Source organism: Wyeomyia smithii, chromosome 3 (genome assembly GCF_029784165.1).
Source record: "Wyeomyia smithii strain HCP4-BCI-WySm-NY-G18 chromosome 3, ASM2978416v1, whole genome shotgun sequence".
Taxonomy (NCBI): Eukaryota; Metazoa; Arthropoda; class Insecta; order Diptera; family Culicidae; genus Wyeomyia; species Wyeomyia smithii.
This window is the reverse complement of record NC_073696.1, coordinates 104487751-104514382: the sequence shown is the minus strand read 5'-3', so window position 1 is coordinate 104514382 and position 26632 is coordinate 104487751. Positions and strand designations below refer to the sequence as shown.

The window sequence follows — 26632 nt, the reverse complement described above, 5'->3', positions numbered from 1 at the left end:
CGATTTGATTATGGAATGCATCGTTAGAGGAAAGGGGCAGAAACAGCGGTCGAAGCACTGGCTCAGCCAAAATTTTTAAAATTGTCAATAATAGGTTCTCCATCGTGGTCGTTTATGCGAGATGTTAAGTGAGGTTAGAACTCGTGCGTTCGTGACTACATGTCTAAAAAAAAGGCGGCATCTATTAGTTACGTAATGATCAAAATAGCAATTTCTGCACCTATCCGCTCCATTTGCTACAAAACGCAACGTAGCAGCTGAACTGTGTCGTAGTTATGTAACGCAAATTATTTTTAGTTTTCATCTCATCCTTTATGCAACGATTTGTAGCGATAAAACTAACACGCTATTCTCCCTATGAACGTAACGTAATTTATGGATGTCGGCAAAATAATGTGTAATCAACGTAAAACATAAAATTAAGTCATGACAGATAGAGTGCGTTATCATTATGTGACGGTTGCTATATTTGGCAAGTACAAAGAGGCATTTCACGTAAATCTGCGAATCTTTTCGGAACAGACTTCTGTTGAACTAACGAAGTCAGCTAAAATTAAAGTTAATTTTTTCTCTAATTTTAGAAAAAAATTGGAGTTATTTTTATGACATTTAGATTGTTTAAAACATAGACACATGAGTCACGCCAGATACTAAAAGTTTTTTATCAAACCGCAGGTGATTCTATATTGAGTAATCCAAAATTATTTCCATCAAAATTCAAATCAAATTTCTTGATCTTTTACATCTGCGCATTAGCACACTTCAGCTCTGCGACATTTGACGCGTTGACATTATCCGAATGGACCAGACGCACCAAGTAGAAAAATAGTCATCCATCTTTTTCATATTCACAACACGGTATCCCAAAGCCAGTCAGGAATCTATTTTTGGCAAATTAGATTCTCTTTTTGCGTATCAATATCTTCATTTCATATGGTAATTTATTCCTATTCTGTGGCGCCCCACGGAAGAGTGGCACCCCGGCTGGTGATCGCGAGGGGGTTTCAATTTCCAATATACTAACGGCACGAGAGTGTCTCCTCGAGTGCGATGATGGGGATGATGACACTCAGTTGAATCGGTTCGAGCCGCGCGCGGAAGATGCACGCGAACTATACAAACACGACCTCAACCGGTTCCGTGCTGGTGAGCGGGCAGTTTGAATGCTAATACATTCCACAGTGGGAACCGGTTATGTGTCCAGTTCTTCTGCAGCGATTCTTGTTGCCACAAATCATGCTGCGCTAGTGAACGCATAGGAGATTTATGGTTTATGCATGGTTAGTGGCCTGTTTGGTAACCATAAAGTTGTGAATGTTTGAGGTAAAAATTCAATTCGGTTATTTAATAATTGCTTAATACGGCTGTCAGATTGTGAAAAAATAAAATAAAACCAGTTTTGCAGAGAACGGTGGACATTTGCACAGTGAAGATCGGGTAATTAGCAACCAAGTACAACCGGAGGCAAGAATAATTATTCCAATGCACGGTCAATTCGCCGCAATAATTTAAAGATGAAATTAAATGAATATTAATTACATCAACCGTACAGCGGCAATTTAAATTGTTTGATAAATTAATTGGATGTAGCATTACGATTGATTTATTTTTGACCTAGACAACAAATAGTTTCTGGTGGCTTTGAAATAGTAACGTCTGACTTATCATTGAAGAAAAAATCGATTGCACGATTATTTGAGTTTAAAGAATAGCACATGTAGTATGGAGTTTACTCGCAAAGAATTCAATAGCAGCTTCACTATTATTTCTGAAGTTACAGTAGAAACCTCGGCAACAGGTACAAATACGTTACTTAAGCCCGTTATTGTTCATGCTTGACAACAAATTGAATTTTTTTAGTCGTGAGAATATTTACCGAGAGACAATTTTGGAGTTTAACGTTGAGCTTCCTCTGGACTTAAAACTAAAGTGGCCAGACGTCCCGCATTTCGCGGGACAGTCCCGCGTTTTAACAAAATGTCCCGCGTAGAAAAACCTCCCGCGAAATGTCCCGCGTTCTTATAAAGTGCGCTGCGCGCCTTTGTAAAGTCCTGCGGTTTCAAAAAAAAAATTGAAGCAACAGATGTCACATATTTTCAATGGGACGGTTGTCGGTATCGAATTTTTTAATGCCAAATGTCTTAAATGGCCAATCTCTCTTGAGTTTTTTAACAATGTCCGCTGGTTTCATATGTTTCGTTAGCTTCGCCTTCGTCAAAACTAAGAAAGTTTCGATTGGGCGAACTTCAGTATGGTGGATTCACCTCCTTTGGTACAGATGAGAAATTGTTTGTATTATATCACTCTAGCACATCCTTGGAGTAATGGCAGAAAGCATGATCGGCTCAAAGATTGTACAATTGTTATGCTTATTCAAGGATAACAGCGCTTTTTTTCAAAAATTCTTTCACGTAGATCCTGCCATAAGTTGTGATCTAATGTGTCCCGGATTTGCAACATCCATTTCTTTTCAAGATGCCTATTGAAAAATATGGCGCACGTTTGATGATTAACAAAAAGCGTCGATCAATGAATTATACATGAAACTAGAATATTTTTTGCACCCTGCGTTTAGGCTGGGTATAATATTTTTCTCTAAATAATGCGGCAAAGACGCATGATTAGGAACAAGGAACCGAAGCGGCACTAAGCCGCCGCAGTTTCCGCAGACCGAGCCGGCTGCCGACTCACCGTCTAAGCCAGCGGCTTCTCGCGCACAAGCGATTGATTAACTGGTTTGCTAGGTCTACTCAAACAGCCATGGCCATGAACCATAGACACTAAAAAAGGCTGATCGGCGAAGCTCTTGTTGTTTTAGGAGTACAATCTTGTGGTCAATCCTTGGAGGCAAACTGGAAAGTCATGTTTGGCGCAGACGTATGAATCATGAAGTACAAGTACATGAAGTGCTAGGCATACAAATCGGCGGATATAGTCAAACGGATAAAACACGACAAGCTGTTAGTTGATAAGTGAGTCTCTATAAATCGAGGATATTACCAATAACACTCCGCTTCACAGCTTTATATTTTCCGATATTTACAGTAGAGTAGAACCAAGCAAAATCGCCCTGAAAAAACTGAAATCCCAACAAACATTTTCGATTCTGATGAAGCTTTGTACACTAAGGTCGATTTTTACGCGTTTTTTTACGCGGATTCCGGAATTTACGCGGTATTTTTTTTGCCCGGATTTCGGATTCCCTTCACTTGGAATGCAGAATTACCGCTGGTTTTTTTTACGCGGATTCCGGAATTTACGCGGTTTTTTACGCGGCACGTATCCCCCACGTAAAAATCGACTTTAGTGTACCGTGCTGGATCGAAACCCGTACAGTATCGAAATCCGGACACCTTGATATTTTTCTTCAGTTTTAAGAATTATAAAAGTGAAAATTCATATGATAGTTACATGTACATATCCGTTGAGTTGTTGGCCTTCTGTTAAATTAAACTATGCGCCAGTAGGCCATGAAATAAAAATATTAAAAATGAAAAATCAATCGTGTATCGGTTTCAGTTATCATTTCGTTGTATCGTTAGAGAATTTACTAAGGAAACGTTCTTCAGATAAAAACGATTATCAAGTGGGATATAAGTGTTTTACTCTGTGAATCTTTTTAAAATTGATGGAAAAGGTAAGTCTTTGTCTTTTTCGACCTGTATATTGTCTAATAAATAGTGTAAGTTGTAGTTTTTCAACAAAAACTTTGCCGTACGGATTTTGATTCTTTTTATTTGCTTGAATCGAAATCCGTACAGCGTGTGTTTCATGCATATATTGTTGAACTTTCTTCCTGTTTTCAGCATATTATGGAAGAAAACAAGTATAAAAATACGGCAAACAGTTTTAAACGAGCTGTGACTGAGGTGCGCAAGGGAAAGTCGTACCGGGAAGCTTCGAGAGGTTCCGGCGTTCCGGTTACTACGAAACGCTACGAAAATTGCACTATTTCAGCTGATATCAAAAATTAGGAAACCGTGTGAAACTTTAGGAGCCAGTTGATCCTCAAAATATACTTATTCGGTAATTTAAAGATAAATTATAAATAAAAGATGTTCATTTTTGTACTTCTTCATCTATAGGGAGTTTGCTTTATTGTTGTATGGACTTTGATCCAGTCTATATCGCGTGTGTGCGGATTTCGATTCAAAAGTGTACGGGTTTTGATTCAGACAAAAAACTGTGTACGGATTTCGATTCAAAACATGTTCTATTTAAACATGATTTTTTCGAGTTTCGGAGTGATTTCAATCATTTTGCTGGAAAATAGTGATAAAATATAAATAGACCTATAACTAAACATGTCAGTTTACAGCAATATGTGATTTCTTGATTTTATATTGACCGTCGAAGATTATCATGTGCTTAGGTGTACGGATTTCGATCCAGCACGGTATATGTTTTCTACTAGACTTTTCAACCGGTATTTAAACTATTCTGACTCAAAGCCAACTTTTGCAAACGTCGAATACGTTGTAGTAGGCGAAACCAATGAAAAAATTTATCTCAAAAGTTTTGATCATAGCTAATAGCGAATAATTTTTGACGTAGAATTACGTCTTACGGTCTAACAGTCTAGAATAGGGGTACAAATTGAAATACCGAAAACATCGAATGGCCAAAATTTAAATGCCTCCACAGTTATGGGCCAGCAACAATTGTAGACTTAATGATTTTGAATGCCAAAAGTGATCCATAATTGAGTCTTTTGCTATGTAAGTGATATTTTTCTTCCCAACCGATTCATACGCATCAACTGCCTATACTGCCCCTGTTTACATAGTTGACGTAACAACCAACACCATCATTGCGAGAAAAACGCGTTTTTGTTATTTTAACCCAAATCATTATATTGAGATACAATTCCAACAAAATAGTCTGTCAATTTTATGAAGATTGATGTTTGAAAAGAGGCCCCATGGATTATACGAGTCAGCCCGTGGTAATTGATCCAGAAAAACCGCTACGCCAGTTTATGCGAATAAACATGTATTTTTCTTGCAGAATGTTCGCATAGCTTGGCGTAAAAACTTGACTACTTTCTACTCTGCCTCGCAGTTGATTCAGTTTTATCCATCGTGTTTCGGTCAAACATCAGCTATTGTCCATCGGCAGTTTCAATTAGACAAACACGCACAAACACACATACAAACACACACACCCCACACACAAACACATGCCCAAAGACTTACATTTACGCTAAGGTGGGTAATAGTTACATGGAAAAATGCAAACTTGACAGCACAGAGCCAGGACAAAGTTTTTCTTTGGTTCAATTTAGGCCCCCAGATAATACTAAACCTGCCGGATATGGATTACTTGTGCCTCTGTTTGATGCATAACATATGCATGTACATAAATTTGTATGAAAATTAGTATAGGAAAAATTTTGCGCATGTTTTTTTCTAGAGAGCTATCGATCAGTCCACTTCCGGTAGTGTCATAATAATTTCATAACTTTTGAGCTAAATATCAGATTCCATCTATTTCTTGCTTTAATATCGATTAAGGAAACAAAAAGGTATGTTTTATTTGAGAAAGTCAGAACAAAATATGAGGTCAAATTGTCCTACCATATGTTTTTCCTGAGTATGGCCATGTTTTTTCTTCAATCCATATAATAAATATTCGATGCTGTTTTTCAAGCTTTTTACTGTTAAAAAATCATCAAATAATCAATAAAAATGCAAGGAAACAAATAAATTCCACACAAAAGTTAATTTTAAGTAAACACTGCAACTTTTTCTGAAAGTTCGTTCCCGAAAGGGTTATAGGTTTCGTCAATCAGAGGGATAATAATCTTGAGCAATGTTACTTTATGTAAGAGATTAATTTCTTGTGGATGATCTGCTCACTTCAAATGATCATTCAAGTTGAAATTGTCAGAACTCAGATGAAATCGTTTATAGTTGCTTAGCTAAAAACAACTTTTACCTTCTTTCTTCGCCGTCGTCTTCCTTCAAGTCACTGTTGTAATGAAATTGGAAACTTATCTTTCTCAATACTACTTATCAATATGCTAAATGCACGGGTTAATTCAAAATAATTTTATTTAGCACGTATTGCGAAACACTGAAGACGTAAGAAAGGAAATTATTCAGTAGCATATCCTAGACTTCAACCTTATATTTTGCTTTTTCAACGACGACCTTAAAGTCGGGGTAAGTAATGGGTGGAGGTCTCCGCCATTTTACATGCAGCATAGAAGCTGTCTGTGGCTATAAACGTCTGTCATATTCAAAATACTTGAGAAAAATATGACTACTCGCTACTCGCGGTTGAAAGTGAGACTGGTATGCGATTGTTTTGCTACTCGATGGCCCAAATAATCGCATATCAGTCTCTTCCTTATTTTTTATTGTAATTCTCACGAAAAAGGCAATTCGTGATGAAGAAGTTATAATTAAGGTCTATTTCATTACATCATGTCGAAAACCCACCCAAACAGGTGAAATACCCAAAACAAGAAAAATATCTTCAAATGCTGTTTTCTCAACTCGATGATCTTCCAGATGGGACTCATATGCGATTATAGGCAGTCAACTGCAGTGAAACTAATTGTTGATCGATAGTACACATCAGAACACAGATATAGATAGTGAAACATTCGTAGTTGATAATTTTTACGATTTCATATTAATTTTTGAACATTCAGAAAACACGTGGACTGACCCATAATAGTGAGGGACTGTAGCTCATTTTGTTTTCAGTGGATTTATTTCATTCTTGCAGAAACCGTACATTTAAAAAAATGTAGAGCCTCGTTTAGAGCGCAGATGTCAAGCAATAAGAACTGAAAAGAAGGCCAAATACCATCCAATATACACCCAACACAAACTGGGAAGATTTTGTTACTTTTGAGCAACAGTTTGTTACTGTTTGTATCTTACGACCTCGCATTAGACACAAAAGGTAATAAAAAAGAAGTAACAAAAATATGACGGCTACACGCTTGTATGTTTTTCTACAAAAAAACATACAACCAAGAACCGCAATGCATGTGATCAAGCCTTCACTCGCTGCATTTGTATTGAGGCAACGATCAGGTTCATGTCTGTCCTCCTCATTCACGAAAAAGTAGAATCTCACCCGTCAACCTTAAATGTCTAATTAGAAAAACCACATTAGATAGTTTGCGAGAAAGCAAATGTTTGTGTTTTTCTCTAACGGAGTTTACACATCGTGATGTGATTTCAAGACGCATATGGAGTCTTTGAAATCATCAACGTTTACATACTGAACGACGGGGAAAATGATGCTTGGCAGCTCTTGTCATATTTTTTCTCTACCCCGGATGCACACAACGAACAAACTAATACCCACAGCCCGGATGAATCTATCTTCAATTAACAAGAAACTGGTAACATATATGTTGCACATGCAACGGTCCCTATATGTTGTTTCTTGACTGTAGATGGATAGGGAACATTTTTCGACAGTGAAAATTTTGTATGTATTTGAAACGAGCATTGATAGATAAGGCCAACACGCACACCCCCCCCCCCCCCCCAAAAAAAAACTACGTAACGCTGCTGAATGATTTCCTTGATAAAAATGCTCGTTTTTGGAGAGTTTCTCCCGAGATTTTTCGTTACGTAACTTTTAACTCACCTCCCCCCCTCCCCTGTGTAACAAATCATAACGCTCAAGGATACCCCCCTATGAGCGTTACGTAATTTATGGATGCCGTTACGTAATTCATGTACCCCCGTAGCATGTGCGAAATATATGACAGTATGTGTTATTACTTGGCTGGAGAACAACTTTATTGCTTTTTGAGTAACAGATTTGTTACCTAAAGAGAAATTTTGCGTTATTGCTTTCAAAGTAATAAGGAAAAATTTTGCGTGTAGGTATATTTGTAACCGGGATGATATCACAGTGCAACAAAAATTGACTTTTCTGACGTGGGACTACGTCTTTGTTTACTATACTGGGATGCATTCTGTAAAATTGGAAATAAAACTGGCAAATGTTTTGCGTCAGATTTCAAACGTTAATAACAGCATAACCACCTGATGGATAACAGAAACCAACATGTTGTTGGATAGATAAAATGTATAACAATTTTGTGATATGCTAGTTATCACTCTAATTTCATTCTTAAGCGGTAAAATTGATAAAAAGTTTCAATAACAAATTTACGCGAATAATGAACCAATTACATGCGAGCATTCTTAGCACAGACGACGTGAATGGACACCATCCGTTCCTTGTGATATTCTCTGTATCAATATCGAAATAAAAATTGGCAGAGTCTCCCCGTCCCAATAGGTCAATTTGATTTTGTTTCCATGAGCTTAGACTAATATGATGTCTCGAAGGTAAAAGTTTTCCAAAAAGTTTGAAACAATCCCCATTCTTGAACAATTTCTAAACCTGCTTTCAGAACCTAATAAAAACTGATGTCTTGAAATAAAACATGCCGGTAAAAGCAACAGTACCAGTGGAGTAAAGAACCGCAGGTCTCTCGTCGTCTATGATTGCAGCGGTACTCTTCTATTCGTACATTCCAGCGGTATACTTCTATTCGTACTGCAGCGGTACTATTCGTATTGCAATGGTACACTTTTGTTCGTACATTTCTATACGTGTGCAATCGAGGAAAAACTGCAATACTGCTGTTGATGGTGATTGAGAGTATGTCTCATAAATATGATTACCATAAATTACTCAACAAGAATTGTAAATTTTTGCAACGGATATTCATTTAATTTTATCTTCCATATTCACGAAATAATCGTGAACGGCTAGTATCGAAAGAGTAAATTCCTAAATAAATACATTTGTAGAAGAGTAAGAGACTGCGAATGCTTGTGAATTTTTTGTTCATTTACTAAGATTCACTCAGAATCTCTTGTTAGTTGTTAGTAAACTATTGTTTTCATGGAGAAGTATAATTTGAAAATGGAATTCTACAACAACTTAGTGTTATGAACCCTTTCCCGTGGTTCGTGTTCCTTACATTGCAACAAAGTGAAAAGCATGGAAATTAGGTTTGATATTGATTAGCTACCACATAATCCCACAGGGTGGCCACTCAATCGGGAAAACGGGAAATGCGGGAAAAAGTCGGGAATTGAATTACATCGGGAAAAATGCGGGAAAAGTCGGAAGTTTTTTTATTTAATCGGGATTTTGTTACCAGGATTTTTTCAAAGAATTGTGTATGATGCAATAACAAATGATGGAGAAGTTGTAAGTGCAGGATTGCAAGTTGGTCCCTTAAAAGTCACATTTTTCTTCAGCAGTCAATTTTTTAACCAAAAAGTCACTAAACTTACTTTTTTTGACCCGCTGACCAGCTGACTACTTTTATCAGTCCTGCTTTTCAAATTAAATAAATGTTGACACCAAATGTCTTAGAATAGCATAAAACGTCGGAATCTGTTGTTATCTGAAAAAATTGAATGGCCTCTGTGAGCGAATTGAAACCGGAGTAGAAAATCGGTCCGGAGTCTGGGAATGGAAGTTGCCAGTATATCGAGAAAACATTTTTAGTGAGAGAATCAATCATAAATTCTCATATGTACAATAGAAACTTTCATTTTCTAAGAGCAATACAAAATAAGTTTCACTGTACAATCTTACTAACATCACTAGTTATTAGTAGTTATTTGAATAAACAAATTGAGGATAAAATAAGTGGCACACAGTTCTGATTCTCCAGTTTCTCAAATAGATTTTTATTTCAGCTAGTCGTTTTGAAGGAATATTTGGCGAACTCTAGCGAAACTAGCTACTATTTCCGCTTAGAAACTCAATGCTGGTGGGATTTTGGGTTAGGGACGAGCTTGCTATGCGGAGCAAGTAATTGAAAAAACATTACAAACTTGCCACAAAATAGAGCAAACATTATTTTGGAATTTTTTGAAAAACTAATTTTTGTACATTTTTCAAATTCGTATTTTTCTGTAAATCACACAATTTGACTGTAAAAAAACTATTTTTGATGTAAATACAATCAGAAATGTTCTTTGAAAACAGCATAATCGTTTATTTATTTTATTTGTTGTTGTATACGACTTTTTACATGCTTTTTGTTTTGCAACTGATCTTAGGGTACGATGCTGGCCTAACTAATAACTAGTCGTAGGTTCGTGTCTCGGCTCGAGAGAGACTGTTAGTGTCTGCAGGATTGTAGCGCTAGCCCTGCAATCGTCCCATGCACTAAACAGCTGACTGCTGGTTGTGGCCAATAAACAAAAATTCTTTAAATATTCTAAAAGCCAAAATAATTAGCTTGATTGGTGTGATGTTTCCGGCAATGCTGTAGATAATAGTTCTATTTAAAAAATTGATTGAATATCTCAAAAAGCTTATTTTTTGAACTCTAAGTTGCCAAATGTTACAACGTTGATTATTTGATCACGAATTTGTTTCCTTTTCAACGGTTTCTGCAAGACATGTTCGTGCAGTGAAAGACTTTTAATTTGAAAAACAATGATTTAAGATTTTTTTTCTGATTCCCAGGTTATTTTTTAAGTTTCGAAATCACTTATTTTGAAATGTTAGTCCCCAATATCATTTTTTTATCAGCTTGACCATTTTGAGCGTTGGATGCAAACAAGTTGAAGATGTTGGCAGATGACCAGAGAGATGGACTAGCAAATCAAAATGCTGAAAAAGTTGTGAATTCACTATTGAAAAGTTTTGAATCTATGCAACGCGTGATGAACGAAATACAGGTAAATCGCAGTATTTTTCCTGAACGTAAAATAACATTATCTTCAATTTGAGGAGAAAAAAAAACGCAAATCCATGTCACAAGTTTTGTTTCCTAAAAAATCAATTCAAAATATTTTTTACTTTTAGGTTAAGTAGATTTATGTTCACCCTTAACTTCCCAGGACTTTTTCCGATGATTTGAACAACGAGAAAAAAATGTACGCAAAGTGCTGTTTTGTTTGTTGTTGTTCTCCTAATAGGTTGTTATGCGTTGAATAAAAACGGTGCTTATATCATATTTTAAGAAAACAGATAGACAAACATAATGAATGCACGAAATAGCTAACACGATTATTGACTGCTTAATGGAAGATTTGCCAATTGGAGAATATCGCAAAAATTATATTTAACCTGTATAAAGCAAAAGTTGCATTTTATGTAACTAATCAACTGTTTGTGTAGAATGTCCCGAGCTAATTCGGAAAAAGTGATATGCGCTATTACTTCCAATTTTAAGGCTCAACCGTCGATAGAACATAACCTAGTTACCATTTTTGACAATCGGGAATTTCTTGCAATCATGCGGGAAAAAGTTGGGAAAAATGCGGGAACTCGAAAATGTAAAATGAGTGGCCACATCCCATCATGGAGCTTAAACCGTGTACATCATGGCACGGCAAAAACATCATCACCACGGACTCCCAAGCATCTACAAAATGGAGGAGATACCATCTGCTACAATAATCGCATGATCTAGACGCTGTTCAGCAAGAACATATTGAAGCGCATAACATTGAATTGTTTTACAAAGGCATAACTGGAATCATCATTTCATCATTAATATCATTCGACCTCTATTGACGGTGTTCAAGCGAAAGCATGTTCGAGGAAGACAAAATCATTGAATGGCCATCGTTTTTGAGCTCACCTGGAATCCTTTAGAGTGCATATCAGTGAGTTATTTGTCGATTATTGTCTGAAAATTTTTGTAAATACTGCGTAAGGTGAAAACATATAACTAAGGTTAAAACAAGTGAACGTACCCTACGCAGTCTAACAGGTACTTTCATCCCTGACCAAAGTCGACAGGTGTGGCCTGTATCATTATCAAACAATGTACAAATCTCTTATCTAACACGAAACATGCATCGCTCGAACCAACCATTATGATGTGACCTTTAATATCTTCTCGAAAGTGACTTTTAGTTGCTTCATCGTGCCAATTTTCTATCCCTTGTCGGGCCAATTAACGAGTTCAACTATCATTTAGATAAATGCACATCGTTGAAGCGATTCAAATTAAGGGCCTTGACTAGCATTGAAAATAATCAGTTTCATCTCACCATAGCAAAAAATATAATGAAATAAGCAATCATCATTATTACCGTCATCATTTATCACCTTCCTGTGAGACTTGTTCAACCCAACCAACAACCGAGACTACGCGTTGGGTAAACGCTATCAAATGGCATTAATTCTGTTCCATATAGTCGCCGGACCGATAAGCAAATTAATTCACCAGCGCCATTTTCGCGCATTTTCCCTATTATCTCGAGTGCTGGCTGAATATGCAGTATGTACTATACATAGTCGATACGCTAGTCAAGCGCCTGATGTCAATGTTGATTAGAAAACAAACGAGTGAGCTATGCTGCTTGTATGCACCCTTGGATATCGCGTATGTGTGCTGGGCGCCGTAACTTGATTCAATTATCGATTATTACACGCATCGACGGATGTGGACCGGTTGCGACAGCTTACTACTGGAATAGTTTCTTCCGACCTCAAGGCTGTGGACATAATAATTTTTTTTCTAAGAAATAAAAAGATTCCAGAGAACACGATGATTTGAGGCACTTTATTATGCATGCATTGGTGTTCGAATTTCTGTCTGTAGACTACATGCCTTGATCCATTCTTTACATAATCTTCAAATGGTTTTGTTTAAATAACAATGATTAAAACCAAATTTTTTGAATAAAGGTTAAAGCATTTTACAACGCTATGTCCGCAAACCAGAAAATCAGCACACTCATTAGTAGTTTACACACTTCCGTCGTTGCTAATAGGATAACGTAAATGCACGGCAAATGCACATCTACAATCTAAATTGCATCGCAGATCCACACCCACAGTTCGAAGTTGCTACCAGCGCATAAATGACTGCGGCCACGAATGATTGATTGCAAAAAAGCAAACGTGGCTGATAATTGCGAATGCGATATTTTAGTCACAATGTCGGTCTTTTTGAAGCGATTCATGCTCTGCAATCTAAGATTCATGACGCTAACCTGACTTCAAATAGCTGCCGATCAATCAATTACGCGTGCTGCAGGTGACTGGCTAAACCGGGTTTGTGAAAGGCTGCCTACTGTGTGGTGGTGATAATAAGCCTTTATTGCCCCCAGAATGGTTTATTTCGTTGAATCGTTAGCACGAATAGTTGTACCGATTCACAATTGGTGTTGATTGCAGAAGATTTTGTTCGGAATATTGAGCATGTCATCGTGACATCTCTATTCTTCGAGTTGATTGAAAAAAGGAGAACATTCGCGTTCCTTTAAAATAATTCTCAAGAAACTACCTGCAACAACACGATTAGAAGTTTGCTTGATGTCAAGTGATAAAGTTGCATTTCTTCCTTGTTCCATCGATTGATTCACAATATTGGTTATAACATGACATAACATGACGTCCATCCACATTTAATAACATACAACGCGGCTTATAGAGAGGTTCATAGAAAGGTCAACGTAAAGTGGTCAAACCTAGCTTTCGTAGAGCATTCAATAAAATAAAGATCTCAGGTTCGCTACTTTCAACTGTTTTGATATCTATAGTGATTGGATTTTGTCTAATGCTGTTTCCTGGTAAACCAATTGGAATTACATTTTTCATGTTAAGTTCTAATAGACTTTTTATGCACCATGTGTGAAAATTATCAACTTCACGATGAAATACTTCGAGGTCAGAATCTTGACGTATTTTAAGAGAAAGTTTCATGTCGTCTGCGTATATTAAAACTTATAGATTAAACTTCTGTTTATTTATACACAGACTTCGCAGCCGACTATTTAGTGTACAGGACAATTGCGGGGCTACGATTCTACTGACACTAACAGTCAGTCCCGAGAGGAGACTCGCTTATTAGGCCAGCATCGTACCTCGAGACTGGGAGATTGCGTTAATAGTAAAAGTTACAAAATTCAACAATCCGGGAGATTGCGTTAATAGTAAAAGTTACAAAATTCAACAATTTTGTGGCCGTAGAACGGCTTTTGACGAAGCCGTGTTTTTTGCTAGAAATCTAATTGTTAAAGGGGAGCTCCGTAGCCGCGAGGTTACAGAGTCCGCCTTGGTAAACGGGTGGTCGTGGGCTCGAATCTTAGTAGAATCAGGCCATTTGGTTGTCAAAGGACTTTAGCAAGGGTTTTTTCTCAGGCTCCCCACCATGTACCCTTCCTTCAATCTGGATTCTACAGTGCCCCTGTTGACTCTCCTCCTAACAAAAATAAGTCCCTATTATAATAAAACTGGTGTGAGTAACATAAGGAAGTTCTATCCAGGGAATTATAACTAGGCGATATTGTTAGGATGGACAGAGGCTCGGTATAGTAGAGCAGTAAGCTCGAAACGGAAAGGTAATTACACACAAGCACTGATATGAATGATAGCGTATCACTTATTTCAATAGTGTTGCTGCTAATAATATTAAGTGCGGGGTACAGAAAACACCTGGGCAATATCACAATAGATCTAAGCTCTGGTCGCAGTGATGAGTCCACACAGGAAAGAAATTGTAAAATTGTACCAAAATAAATAAATTTACACGGCTATCGTTGAAGACGTTTCAAGCTTACAGAGTACCCTTACCTGCTTGCCCACGCTTATCTGATATTTTATCACATATCAAAAACCCTCGGAAAAAAAAACAATTTATGAATGATCAATATTCATTGCTATTGAGAGGAACAAACATTTTGGTTGGGAAATTTTTTTTCTTGTTTAGCATTTGAAACATGATATTTTAATTTCAATTGCAATCAACTGGATTTTTTTTGGAGACTTGGTTTTAAATGAACGAGCTACTTAAAAAACCCTTAACTTTTGAGTTTCATGAAGATTGAACGTGTGGTTCACAAGTTATTTAAAGCAACGTGTTCTGTAGAGTGTATAATCTCACTCATGTTTCTCAGAGATGGCTGAACCGATTTCCACGAAATCAGTGTCATTTTGAAGGTCTAGTTACCCCATAAAACCCTATTGATTTTTTTTGCAATCGGACTATTACTTTGCCTGTTATGTTTAAAAATGTGAAATCCAGCTTTTCATGGGAACATATTCCGAAGACTACTTAAGCTCACTCATTTTTCTCAGAGATGGATGAACCGATTTCCACGAAATTAGTGTCAAATGAAAGGTCTAGCTGCTTCATAACACCCTATTGAATTTCAATGTAATCGATCTGTTACTTTATCTGTAATGTATCAAAATATGAAAATCACGAAACTTCATTATCTCCGAAAGTACACAACCGATTTAAACAATATTGGTATCAAATGAACGGGCTAATTAAAGGTTAATTGATGAATTTTATAGTGATTAAACACGTGGTTCAAAAATTGTGAAAAGAAACATGTTCCGGTGACTTTTCAAATTCACTCGTTTTTCCAAAAATGGCTGGACTAAATTCAACGATCTTAGTGTCAAATGAAAAGAAGATGAAAAGACAAGTAAGAAATTTCATAGCAATTTGATATGTGGTTCAAAAGTTATGAAAAGAAACAAAATTCAAAGACTATTCAAAACTGTAACTGCTTTGATCAAAACATATGGCCTCAACAAAATTTAAACTTGGTATTGTGCTATTCGTGCGTTCCCGGTATTGCGCGTGATTGAAATGTACGAAATTCAAAGTCATTTCTTTTATTTCGCTATTTCTTCAGCATGAATATTTTACTCCTAATTATTAATTTTTTAACTTTTTGCCTTCCTCCTAGAACGGTATAGCAATCACTTGCAAAACCGAAGATATGAAAGTGCTCCAAAGAGCCGAATGGCATATATCACTCGACTCAGTTCGACGAGCTGAGCATTTTCTGTATGTATGTGTGTGTGTGTGTACGTGCAGATTTTTATTTTCACTCACTTTTCTCAGAGATAGCTGGACCGATTTCAATGAAATTATATGCAAATGAAAGTTCTAGTTGCCCCATAAGACCCTATTAAATTTCATTGTAATTGGATTTTTATTTTAGAGGTTATGTTTAAAAATGTAAAATTACTTTTGAATAACTATATAGATAACTTAACTTTTGAATTTTATATAGATTGAACATGTGGTTCAAAAGTTATGAAAAGAAACGTCGTCTAAAGACTGTTTAAATTCACTCATGTTTCTCAGAGATGGCTGGACCGATTTCCACAGAATCATTGTCATATGAAAAGTCTAGTTACCCCATTAGACCCTATTGATTTTTTTGCAATCGGACTATTACTTTGTCTGTTATGTTCAAAAATGTGAAATCCAGCTATGAAAAGAAACATATTCCGAAGAATACATAAACTTAATCACTTTTCTCAAAGATGGCTGAACCGATTTTCACGAAATTAGTGTCAAATGAAAGGTCTAGCTGACTCATAATACCCTATTGAATTTTACTGTAATTGAACTGTAACTTCGTCTGTGTTGTACCGAATTGTGAAAATCACGAAACTTCATTATCTCAGAAAGTGCACAACCGATTTGAACAACATTGATATCAGATGAACGGGCTAGTTAAGGGTTAACTGATGACTTATGATTGAACGTGGTTTCAAAGTTTGGCTGCCCTATACGTTCCCATTTCATTTGATTATAATCGAACTAAACAACCGTTATGTATTAAATTGTTAATAAAATAACGAAATTCTATTATCTCAAAGATTACACGACCTTTTTGAACATAACTAGTGTCATACGAACGAGTAATCTCTCAAACTTACAAATAACAAACTTCATAACAATTTGATATGTGGTTCAAAACTTATGGAAAGAAAAAAAATTCAAAGGCTATTATAAACCATACCTGCTTTGATCAAAATATGTGGCCACAATATAATATAAATGTGGTATCGTACCATTTTAATGTTCCCGGTATCGCTCGTGATTGAATTGTTCGAAATTAAGAGTCATTTCTTTTATTTCGCTATTTCTTGAGCATTTACATTACGTCAAATTTCATATTTTATACTTCTATTACAACATCATTATTTTAGAACCCAAAAAGTGAATACACATTTATTGGATTGAAGCGTTCATGTAAATCTATTTTTACAAATAATAAGTTTGAATGAGAAAGGCTGGGTCTGACCGCTAGGTGGATTAATTTAGGTTTTTTTATCGAGATAACACCAGATCTCAACGATTTATGTATTTTAAAGTCATTTGGAATAAACTTTCTTTTTTCAATTTTTCCAATTTCATGTGCTCCCCTTTTGGTAGATGAGGCACCCCTAAATCATGTCCGAATGAGCTGAAATTTTACACAGGTCTTTTTTGGGCCAATAAACAAAATTTTCATGGTCGGTTTTTAAAATTCGATCATGATTTTTTTTTTTTCATGCAGTCATTGTCATATGGTTACTGTCCACTTTCAAATGTTTAAAACTCAGTCAGTTTTCCACCGATTTCCTTCATTATTACTTACTTTACTTTTATGGCGACAGATGGTTAAGATCCTATGCCGAATCCAGAATACGTCTCCACGAAAACTCGGTCTTGGGCTGCTACTCTCCACTCTCCCCTTACACCCGCTGCTCTGGCTTCTTAGTCGACACAGGGTGGCCACTCATTTTACATTTTCGAATTCCCGCATTTTTCCCGACTTTTTCCCGCATGATTGCAAGAAATTCCCGATTTGAATCAAAATGCTGAAAAAGTTGTGATTTCACTTCTGAAAAGTTTTCAGAACCTATGTAACGCGTGATAAACGAAATACAGTTAAATCGCAGTATTTTTCCTGAACGTAAAATAACATGATCTTTAATTTGAAAAAAAAAACGCAAATCCATGTCACAAGTTTTGTTCCCCAAATAATCAATTCAAACAAAATATTTTTTACTCTTAGGTTTAGTAGTTTTATGTTTACCCTTAGCTTCCCATGACTTTTTCCGATGATTTGAGCAAAGGAAAAAGTTTTGCGTACGAAAAGTGCTGTTTTGTTTGTTGTTGTGTTATGTGGCAGAAACCGTTGAAAAGAAAACAGTTCTATTTTTAATTTCTTTTAAACTTCTCAAAAATAAAAAATATTTCCTAAAATTTTCCCAAATCCTTTTTATTAGGATATCTTCTAAAGAATTTTTGGTTTTTATTTCTCAATGATCATCAACGTACAGTTTGCATTATGCAGTTTTTAGAAAATACATTAATATTTTTCAAAAATCAGCTCTTTGGAATGTTTAATTTAGAATATTTTTAATACTCAACTACTGTGAACAACTTTGGCGGAAACATCGCACCAATCAAACAAATCGTTCTGGTTTCGAAAAAAAAAATTCAGATATTTTAACCACTTCCGTGTTCAAATAATCAACGTTGTAACATTTGGCAACTTAGAATTCAAAAAATAAGCTTTTTGAGATATTTAAAGTATTTTTGTTTATTGGCCACAGATTTAGTAGCCAACTGTAGCACAGGGCGATTGCAGGGCTAGCGCTACGATCCTGCAGACACTTACAGTCTCTCTCTCGAGCCGCGACACGAACCTACGACGACTGACTAGTTAGGCCAGCATCGTAAAACCAGTTACAGAAACAACAAGCACCTCCGTAAACATTGATTTGTGTTGTGCCGTGTCAAATAAATGTTGTGTGAACAAAAAAAAGCATGTAAAAAGTCGTATGCAGAAACAAATTAAATAAATAAAATGTTTTCTTGAAAAACCTCGCAAACGATTATGCTGTTTTCTAAGAGCATTTCTGATTGTATTTACATCAAAAATAGTTTTTTAACAGTCAAATTGTTTAAATACGAATTTGAAAAATGTACAAAATTTAGTTTTAAAAAAATTCCAAAATAATGTTTGTGGCAAGTTTTTAATGTTTTTTCAATTAACTGCTCCGCATAGCAAGTTCATCCCGAACCCAAATTTTCACCAGCATTGAGTTTCTGAGCGGAAATGGTAGCTAGTTTCGCTGGAGTTCTCCAAATATTTTTTCTAAAAGACTAGCTGAAAAAAAAATCTTTGAAAAACTGGAGAATCAGAACTGTGTACCACTTATTTTATCCTCAATTTGTTTATTCAAAATAACTACTAATAACTAGTAATGTTAGTAAGATTGTACAGTAAAACTTATTTTCCATTGCTACTAGAAATTGAAACAGTTTCTATTATACATATGAGAATTTATGATTGATTCTTTCGCTAAAAACGTTTTCTCGACAAACCGGCAACTTCCATTCCCAGACTCCGGACCAGTTTTCGACTCCGGTTTTAATTCGCTTTAACATCTTGAGAAGTCCCACAGAGTCCATTAATTTTTTTTATAGATAACACCAGATTTCGACTTTTTGTGCTATTTTAAGACATTTGGTGTCAACATTCATTTCATTTGAAAAGCAGGCCTGATAAAAGTAGTCAGCTGGTCAGCGGATCAAAAAAAGCAAGTGATTTTTTTGTTAAAAAATTGACTGCTGAAGAAAAATGTAACTTTTAATGGATCAACTTGCAGTTCTGCACTTCCAATTTCTCCATCATTTGTAATTGCATCATACACAATACTTTGAAAAATCTTGGTAACAAAATCCCGGGTTCATTAAGCAGACAATCGTATCGATTCTTGCTGTATCGATACCTTTGTGTCTGAATATCGTTTTTTTATCGATGCAGGCGACTTCAATATCACGCTAGATCGATACTTTCGCCCCGATATTTTTTCGATACTGAAGGGAAACTATAAAATCGGAAAATATTGTTGATTGCTATAAATTGTCCAACGAAAAATACTTGTAGAAATGCGCGGATACGATCCATCGCGTTAAAGTCTTTTACAAACAGTGCAGAAATTTGATTTGTGCTCTTTTTGTAAAAGATACCAACAGGATTGAATATACCCGCTCATTTCCAAGGCGGTTTTTCATGCCTCTTGAGAGAAAAATTCTGAAGCAGAGCAAAATCGGAAGCGAGTTTCTGCAAAAAGGCAGATAATAAAGAATAAGAAGCCAGATTTTTCGTGCTGCCCTATATTTCAAATATGGCCGCAGACGCGCTTATGCTATTGCATTGATTTGTGTGTGTGACATATAATTCTGTCACACCGTGGTCCCATTAGGTCTATTAATCGCAGGGGTACAAAATATGCAGATTTGTCTTCAAAACGCAGATTTTTATAGTCGGTGTGCAGATTTTTATTAATTCGCCGATAATTATATTTTTTCCAGAGTTTCTGCAGATTTTTGTCATAGTTTCTTTATATTAGCGCAGACTTTCTCAACATCTGTGAAACTTTTTGCAGACTTCTGCCAGCGCGAACGCAATTTTCTCAAATCACAGACAATTTTTTTTTCAGATTTTAAGCAGATTTTGTCGGTTTTCCGATTAGTTGCTTACATTTTTCAAAAACACCTGGCATCTCTGATTTCTTGTATTGAAGATACAGCTGGTATCGATGCTCCGCCATCAATATCAGCCCGGTATCGATACTACCAAGGACGAATTATCGATACTCGAGTATCGATACTTCTGCCATTTTTGGCCAATGCATTGTGAAGAAGAGAGAACGAAAACTAAGCGAACTGGAGATATGATACAGATTTGAAAAAATATACCGCATCCCGACGGGACCAGTTCGCTTAGTTTTCGTTCTCTCTACTTCACATACTGTCTGCTTAATGAACTTGCGTGTTAACGAGAAAAAGCCGTTGTTAAAAATAGAAATTCAGTTCGAAACAAAATCCCGATTGAAGAAAAAAATTCCCGACTTTTTCCCGCATTTTTCCCGATGTAATTTAATTCCCGACTTTTTCCCGCATTTCCCGTTTTCCCGATAGAGTGGCCACCCTTTCGACAGCACACATCCAGCGCGTGCGCGGTCTGCCTCGAAGTCGTCGGCCTCTATCCGGTTCTCTGCTAAATATTATCTTTGCCGGTCGCTCATCCGCCATCCGTGCTACATGGCCAGGCCACTGTAACCTGCCGTGTTTCATCAGCTAGACAATATCAGCGTGTTTGTATACTTCGTACAGCTCGTGATTCATGCGCCTGCGCCACACCCCGTTTTCTAGTTTGCCTCCGAGTATTGATCGCAGGATTCTACGCTCGAAGACCCCAAGCGCTCGTCGATCGGCCTCCTTCGACCTCCACGATTCATGTCCGTAGAGCGGGACCTAAGCTGGCTACGTAGTCCGTAAAAAGCTCTATTCGCCACCGCAATCCGGCTCTTCACCTCGCGGCTCACCTCGTTGTCACATGTCACGAGAGTACCAAGATAAACAAATTCGTCGACCACTTCGAAAGTATCCCCATCCATCTCCACCGCAGCACCAACACCCGCAGAACTACCACGCTCTCTGCCAGCCACCATGTACTTCGTTTTGGCAGTGTTTATGGTGAGTCCAATTCTCGCAGCTTCCCGTTATACCAATTATATTAATGTCGTCCGCAAAGCCCAGAAGCATGTAAGTCTTGGTGATGACGGTGCCGCTCCTCTGCACACATGCCCTTCGTATTGCACCTTCCAGAGCTATGTTGAACAACAAGTTCGAGAGCCCGTCACCTTGCTTCAGACCATCCAACGTCACAAACGCGTCCGAAAATTCGCCCGCTGTCCCGACGCATGATGTGAAACCGTCAAGCGTCGCACGTAACAGTTTAATTAGTTTTGTTGGGAAACCATGTTCTAGCATTATTCGACAAAGCTCGTTGCGTTTCACTGTGTCGTACGCCGCCTTAAAGTCTATGAACAGATGATGCGTCTGCAAGTTTTGTTCGCGAAACTTGTCGAGAACCTGTCTCAAGGTGTCCTTCCAACCAGTCCGTAGGTAGTTGTTCCTCAGACCATTATTACATTATTGAAAAATCATCAATGCACCCGTCCAAACGCAGAAAATTGTAATTTCGAACTACTATTCTATTCAAAATTTTCAATCTTTGTTGAAACGGATATTTTGAACTTCTGATTGGTTGTTCAATGCCTGTTTTCCCAAACACGGTCGACAGAATATAATACTAAGTTTACCGTGATTGCACGCTTAACGTATACACTAAAGCCTATTCACGAGATATACGCTATATGCATACACTAAAGCCTATTTTACGAGAGGGATACGTAGCGCGAAAAAAACGCGTAAATTCTGAAATCCGCGTAAAAACCGGTTAACCGGTAAAGACATCAGACACTTTAAATAAGGGATTTGAAAATGAAAAACCATCGAAAACATGCCGCGTAAAGATGACTTTTATTAAAAATCCGCGTAAATTCCGAAATTCGCGTAAAAACCGCTTCAAAAAGACCATACTGCAAATCATTTCAAGACCATAGATTTTAAAAGCTACAGAAGTACTAGAAATGGCAGGAATATCTGCAAGAGATAACGAGACAATTAAAATCATCGACGAATGGCAAACTTGCCGGTGTTGTTAATGTTGTGAAATACAATGGCAACTTTTGGTGCCAAAAAATTATGTATTTGAAGTAGTTAAAATTTTTCTATCAGCTAAAACGTTAAAAATAAGAATCTTGCTTCAAGTGTACATTGAATTCTTCATTTCAGAATCTGATAGAATGAGCAAACCTAAAAAAAGGGTGTAGCATTTCAAACCATCACAAACTGAAAGCGAGCTCGTGGATTGAAGGCTCCACCTTTTTTACGTTGGTTCATTCTACCAGATTCTTGCAACTAAAAGTCCATCAAATTCTTGTGCAGGATGGCAGCAGATAGCAGAAGTGCAGCATTTTCAGTCCCGCAACAGTATTAACGCTGTTGAGCAATTCCACGAAAAAGGGCAACCAATTTAATCGGCCATTTTTGATTTGGCTGAGATAGATGTTTCTAGAGGTAAAAGATGCCATTTATTTTTTTGGAACACGGCTCATTTTCGAGAAGCTATTAAAAAATGCTTATTTTTATGATCGAACCAGTTTGTTTGATCGGTATGAAGTCTTCGGCAAAGATGTAGATAACAATTTTGTCTTTCCGATAAAAAATGTACACAAATTATTCTTTTTGTTAAAAAAAGTTCCAATAAAAATTAATTATTTTAAAAAAGTTCATTTTTAAAAATCCAATTATTTTCATATAAACTACAAAAGATTACCTAAACAAGGAAATCGGTCCGATCATGGAGAAATCAAGAAAAAAAGTTATGATTTTCTGAAAAAAAAATATTTTTTTTTTTCGAGGGGCATATTTTTTGGAAGGACAAAATTATTATCAATAATTTTGCCTAAGACAAAATCCCAATCAAACAAACCGTCTTGACTGTAGAAATGTTTTTAATTTCCAATAGAAAATTCTAAGGATTCAGCATAAAATTTCACAAATGATTTATAAGCGCTCTCTTTGGTTTGGTACATTCGAATGATATAGGCTATGTCCAATTAAATTATTTCCAATGAAAATATTTCCAATTGTTGATAAAGCAGCATTTGAAAGGCTTAATCGCGAATGCAAACAAGTCTATCGGTATTTTTTTGGGTTACTTAACCCTCTAGTGCCCAATGCTGCCATTTGGCGGGCTTCAGTCGAAGTTCTGAAAAGCTTCAATAAATACTTAAAAAGTGTTTATAATGGTTCATAGTGATTTACCGAAGCCCGTCTAGAAATTAACTTGAGCAAAAGAGGGTTAATATACAAACAATTTCTTTTTAGCAGCCTAAACTTGTAAGCATTTCCTATCTATTACCAAAAAATAAGCACCAACAATTCAGCCCGAAAAAGCATTTTTCCTGGAACCCAAAACAACCAGCTAGGTAAACTTTACTCACCCTGATTAAGTGCACCATCCAAGTGTAACAGATAACACTGCAAAATCCAACATTTAATTCAAATGCAAATTTTCCAGTCGCGATATCAAAAGCACACAAACGAACGCACCGGCGTATAATTTCGTTGCACGTTTATCCAAGCGTCGAAAAATACACAATAACACCGTTTGTTTGCTTTATTTTCGCTAAACAAGCGCTTGGGCGATGGTTTTTTCACCTTTTCGTTTTGGACCACTTTCGTTAATTCGCTTTCAACGCACAGCGCACACAACAATTGCAATACGACACCTGTGGAACTCTTAAAACGGCACAAAATAAGCGATAAATGTAAACGAAACACCCGCAAACCGGGCAGCACGGAAGCCGAATAGTGTTCTTCCAAGGTGATTATTAATTCGGCCCCTCAAGTGATCTTCTAGAACGTTATCACTCGATGATACGCTCGAATGATGATGATGCTCTAATTCTGTGAGCGCGCGGCTAAGTAGCATTTTACTGGGCTCGAGTGTTACCCTTTAGTTGGCTTGGTTGACACTAGCTCTAGACACAAATTTCACAACAAGACACGCGTATGGCATGCTGTTTACATCGTAGCTAGAGCAATGACAATTCACGAACCGGTCGACATCGTCAACAACAATAGAAGTAATTATAGTGGCTTATAGCTCGGTACGATTGCAATGGAAAACGGTGTGTTGGTTTTATGCATTTGTGTGTGTGATTGTCTCCATTAAAAAAGTTTGAGCAACAAAACAGTAATAAATTATTCAAATAGTAGCATCTTTTTAACGTTTTCGAGTTTATTATATTTTGAAGGTTCTTTTGAAGTTGCTAACCTTGTTCTCAGTTAGGGCTCACCACTTAAATGTTTGTGTTAATTAATGTGTTTTATCACAATGCGAACAAACACATAGCTATAATTAACTGTAATCAAATTATTGAACATATGTGGCCCTGAGACTTTATTGTGGTTTCCATTATTGGAACTTTATCTACTACACTATGATTACTTGTCTTTTTCTGTTTCAGTAGGCTGTAGTCAATGCTTAGAACATCTACTAGTGGTGCCAATCGAGAAATGAGCAAGAGAAAATCAAGGACTTTTAGATAATACATAAAAATACAACAAAACTGTACGAAAATGTTCTTTCATTGTAGGGGCAGCCTAAGCTAGCGTCTGTCCCAATGCAGATGACTGATTTATGGAATGCAATATTTGTATTCTGAATGACAGATTTTTTTGTGAGACAAGAACATAAGATACGAGAAAATTAAAGGCTCAGTACCTGGAGTGTTACTCCCAGGTGATAAAAGACTCCATCTCATTCATTTTTTTCTGAAAAACTGAGAACTTTATACATAACATTCAGACATTTAGAAACGCAAAAAGTGTCGTTAGATAAAACCAGGTGGCTAAGAATACCTGGTTGAAAAATGTTATTTGATTTTACTTGGCAAAAAAATTCGCACAATGTCAGAACGGAAAATGAATTGATAATGAAATTTTAGTGTTTGGTTAAAAAACCGTAGCATTGAAACACGAGTAAATCTTCACTCTTTTTCACAGGTCCCAAACTCACTTTTGAATCCGCAAACTCATTACCCCAAAACAAAACAATCAACAGTATAAACTTGATAGTTTACACCACGGCGCGAACTCACCACCACCACGAATCAGGGCCGGGGAATCACACCAACAATAGCAAACCGTTTTATATTCGTAGGGGACAATTGCAACACTTTTGTTTTGATGGATCTTGATTGCCATCCACTTCACACTCTCAGCCCAGCAAGACCAACGTGGATCTCCTCGTGAGCATGTGTTTTGGGCCGCCAGTATAAACAGGTCGCAATTCCGCCACAACCAAACGTCACAAATCGATGCCACTGTTGATGACGATGCGATGGTATGCGTTTGCTGCGCACTCTATATACCCAAAACAGCTTATGCGCAGGCAGAAAAGATACGTTCTTATCCACGGCTGCGATTCGATGAGCAAGCGAACGGCAGCTAAACGAAAGGTGTCAACGACGACGCGGAGAATGCTCCGAAGATCAACCTCAGTGTGCCCCAAATAAACACTGATTCTGCTCAACGGTGTGTGATCGGAACGAAGATGATCAAAAGTGAAGGCGGTTTTAAACGAAATATGGAAAATTCCTTCACACACAACACGCACAAATCAGACTGTGACATGCCTAAAATCACTCATCTACACTAAACACGACGATTTTTCGCACTGATATGACCATATTTCATCATATTCTAGTCTATTTATTGCTACTTCCACTGACCCCGATTTGAGTGACAACTAACGCACCGAACACCGCGACACTTGAAAGAATAGTGGTGGCTAGTTGGACTGCAGTATCCAAGTGAAGTTACCTAGGAAAACTAGTGTTCTTTCCAGCACGAGAGGAAAATTGTCCCTCTTTAGGATGTTTGCAGTGAATTTTCAATCAAAGCTACTAACAGCACCGACGCGGAGATACAAAAAGTCAGCTTAAGCGCTGCTACGACACGACGAACACTAATACTGTCCTCTACAATCACAGAACGCGTGTCGGAAAACGCGAGATATGCTCAGTTCCACAACGTTAGCGGTGGCCCCGGTGTTGCTGCTACTGCTGATCAGTGCAGTTAGTATCGTATCGTACTAGCCTGTTTAAACGGACAACACATGTATGAGGGAATTATTGCGTGAGAGCGCGAGATAAGTCACGATTTTTATGAGATGGGCCGACGGGCAAAACAAACACAAAGCGGGGTCGCTGAGCTTGGATGAGAACGGCATGAAAGTACACTCACACCAGGCCGGTAAGAACTACGGTAACGGGTCGATGTTGGTCGCAATGATCGCAAGCGATGGTACACTTCTGGCAACTTACCTAGGGATGTCCAATCAGTAAGTTACAAGCACCACATGATAACAGAATGCGCTATAAGTAACAAGTTTTGCGTATTGATTCTCCTCGTATATTGTTTAAATCTTAG

The 26632-nt window shown here is 37.1% G+C and overlaps 1 protein-coding gene across 3 annotated transcripts in view; it reads right to left on the bottom strand.

Moving 5' to 3' along the window:
* LOC129726435 (cGMP-dependent protein kinase, isozyme 2 forms cD4/T1/T3A/T3B) overlaps positions 1–26231 on the bottom strand; it is a 414395-nt gene extending 388164 nt beyond the window's left edge. The window contains exons 1-2 of one of the 3 annotated variants that reach the window (XM_055683124.1): positions 25933–26231; positions 23638–23935 (exon numbers count right to left, since the gene is read on the bottom strand). The gene's annotated coding sequence lies outside the window, so the exon portion shown is untranslated. Of the gene's footprint in view, positions 1–23637; positions 23936–25572; positions 25810–25932 lie in introns of those variants that run through there. The other 2 variants (XM_055683123.1, XM_055683125.1) reach the window with 2 other exon arrangements.
* Between the last annotated feature and the right edge of the window lie 401 nt (positions 26232–26632).